The 3140-nt window shown below is 39.9% G+C and overlaps 1 non-coding gene across 1 annotated transcript; it reads left to right on the top strand.

Moving 5' to 3' along the window:
- Positions 1–485: 485 nt before the first annotated feature.
- On the top strand, positions 486–601 carry LOC136760104 (U5 spliceosomal RNA). Its single transcript, XR_010820151.1, has one exon. It is a non-coding gene; the product is annotated as a U5 spliceosomal RNA (small nuclear RNA).
- The last annotated feature ends 2539 nt before the right edge of the window (positions 602–3140 follow it).

The following is a 3140-nucleotide window of genomic DNA, read 5'->3' as shown; positions in this document are numbered from 1 at the left end:
CATCCCAGAATGCTTTGCAGAGGAAATGGTGATGTCACCCCCGGTGTTTGGTAACCCTACACTCCAGAGGAAGTAGAGAAGCGAGGACCGAGCCAATTGACATACACATCTGGGACACTGCCCTCTGCTGATTGGACATTAGTCACCTTTTGTTTAGAACTGTGTAAAAATGCAAACCTGGAAGAGATCTGTAAGAAAAGCTGTTTGAACCCGAGACCACCTTGTGTTCGCTCTGTTTTCCTTCCGGGCCGGCCTGATTAAAGACTTCCTTACCATTTGCAACACAACTCCTGCGCTGCCGTTTTCGTCAATTCAAGAGGGTTTCTTCACATGCATACATACATAGATACATACATACATATTTATGGAAAAGAAACAATACAATTATAAATCACAATAAGATGTAATAAAGTACAGAAAAACAAAATGTAATAAAATGTAATCTTTAATACACACAAATATATATGGGTGGTCAGAAGCGTCTTGGACTCGGGTTCCTCTTCATTACGTATAACGCTTTTGCCTTTTGCTAAAGCTTTCCGTGGAGGGGAACATGGATGAGTTTGTACCATTTTTGGGAGGCTCTGCCTTGTTGGGGCACAGCTGTGATCCAGGTGAACAGCAGATCGGGCATGTGGGCGGAGGAAGAGGAAGGCCGGTCAAGCAAATAAGCTTGCTAAGGTACGCAGCAGCAGCAAGCAGCAGCCCCATCCAGCCAGTGACTCAGTGACTGAGTGGTTGACAGACGGCAAGCAACGGAATGTATGTGCTCTGTGATGTCATATCAGTCAGCTCAGAGAGAGGTTCGTGATGTCATCGCTGACCTGGCTGGCTCTGTGTGTCTTGCTGGCTGTGTGTGTGTGTGTGTGTGTGTGTGTGTGTGTGTGTGTGTGAGTGAAAGAGAGAGAGAGAGAGAGAGTCTGTGTGTGTGTGTGTGAGTGGATGGGTGGGTGGCTGTGTTAGTGTCTGTCTGTCTGTCTTTCTCTCTGTAGATGCATCATAGGGAACATGTGTAACAATCTCTCTTTTTGTTTACCAAAAATGTGAATTAACGTATTTCAAGTGGGTTTTGGCTTGGTTGGATACGTTTTAAGATTATTTATGAAGTGGATTTGTTTCAATTCTCCGTAGTTTCCAATGTATGTGCCATTCAGTAGCGTTCATGTTACAGATGTGCCCTATGCAGTGGTAGGGTTAATAAAATGTCAGTGAAACTTTATTTTAGCAATTATGGAGGGGAAAAAATGCAAATAGAGGGTCCCCAGTAATTATCTAATTTACCAACAACGCTTAAAATTAGGTCTTGCGAAGCTGCCAAAAATGCAGTATAATCTTATGTGTGTTCACACACCGGCTACTAAAGTGTGATAGCTTTGATTATATATTTTTCTGTCTCGTGAACCACAAATACTATTTGCTTGATGTTTACAGAGTATGTTATAAATACCATTCTTATGAAGACTGACAGATTGTATGCTGTAATATTGAATATTTTGAATATCATTTGTTTGTTTTTCCTATCATGTTACAAATGTTCCCTATGTGAAAAATGGATTATATATTAATAACGTCTAAACCAATAAAGATATGCGGATTATTATTTTCGGTAAAGTTATAACACATTGCTATTAACTTTGTGTTTAAAAATTCCTAACAGTTCTTTATTGATCCTGCAAAATAACTGTTTAAGGTACATTTGTAACTTAAAGTTAGGGTTAGGGTTATGAATTTAAATGATATATAGAATTGGTAACAAGTGTAAATGTTTACATTCCATTCCTTATGGATGGTCTGAAAGTTTCAGTTCTATATTCGGTTTGGAAACCGCTTTTATCGCTTAACCGCTTTTTATAGTGTAAATGTTTATATTCTATTCCTCATGGATGGTCTGAAAGTTTCAGTTCTATATTCGGTTTGGAAACCGCTTTTATCTATGTGTGTATATGGAAGATATACATCTATTTAACATCTTCACTATTACAGATAAACGCATTATTATTTTCGGTATTCTTAAAGCACATTGGTATTGATCTTGCAAAATAAGTGTTTAGAGGAACATTTGTAACATAGAGTTAGGATTAGCCACTGGTTAAGGGTTACATCTTCAACAGTAAGTTTATTCATGTTACTTATTCTCATCAATCTTAAAGAACAATAAGTTCAATTATGTGTGTCGATAAAATGCTGATATTCCATAACGTTTGCTTGTGTGTTCTGCAAAACACATATTTAGGGAACATTTGTATCATTAGGGTTACGATTTGCCATAGACGCCAAAGGAGTTTGATTGTGTTGTTAAATAGGGTTTTCTCTTTACTCTTCTTTGTTTCTCTGTGTTTTCTTGTGTCTTTCCTGCACTTTTCTATTTCTATATTGGTGAATTTACAGATGGGAGTTTTTACAAGAAACGCACAGTGATGACGCAAACAGCATCGACTGGAATAAGGAATGGCGGGGCCATGTGGTTTTAAGTCACGGGTCATCTCTGAGCACAGGGGTTGCTGTTTTATTTTCAGAGAGTTTTAAACCTCTTTCCTGCACCGTCCACGAGGTTATTAAAGGCAGGCTGCTCGTGGTGCGTGCTGTCATTGAGAATAAGACGATCGTTTTTATTAACATCTACGCGCCCACCGACGGTAGGGATAGAGTCTCCTTTTTAAATATTTTAGAGAGCACACTGGCGAAATACCAATCAGACGAACATCTTGTATTGGGAGGAGAGTTTAATTGCACGGACAATGCTGCAGTTGACAGAAATCACACAGAGCCACACGCACCATCTGCCCGGGGGGTTGTACAGGATTATACAGAAGTGTGAGCTAGAGGATGTTTGGAGGAATTTTAATCAGAATAAAAGACAGTACACCTGGGTCAAGGTACGGGACAGCTCTCTCTCCTTGGCCAGGTTAGATAGGTTTTATTGTTTTAAACATCATCTTAGCACTTTTAAGTCCTGTTTTATCACTCCTACTGGTTTGTCTGATCACTGTATTGTCATCTGTACTGTTTTATTCCCCTCAGTTAAGACCCGTGGTGCTTACTGGCATTTTACTTCTTTAGTTTGGAGAAAAAGAACGGCCAGAGCAAACTGGTCCACTGTCTCCGCACGACGACCGGGCACGAGCTGCGCGAGCCAGGGG

This window comes from Amia ocellicauda, chromosome 1 (assembly GCF_036373705.1).
Source record: "Amia ocellicauda isolate fAmiCal2 chromosome 1, fAmiCal2.hap1, whole genome shotgun sequence".
Lineage (NCBI taxonomy): Eukaryota > Metazoa > Chordata > Actinopteri > Amiiformes > Amiidae > Amia > Amia ocellicauda.
The sequence above is the reverse complement of the archived record's forward strand: the minus strand, read 5'-3'. Positions and strand labels throughout refer to the sequence as shown.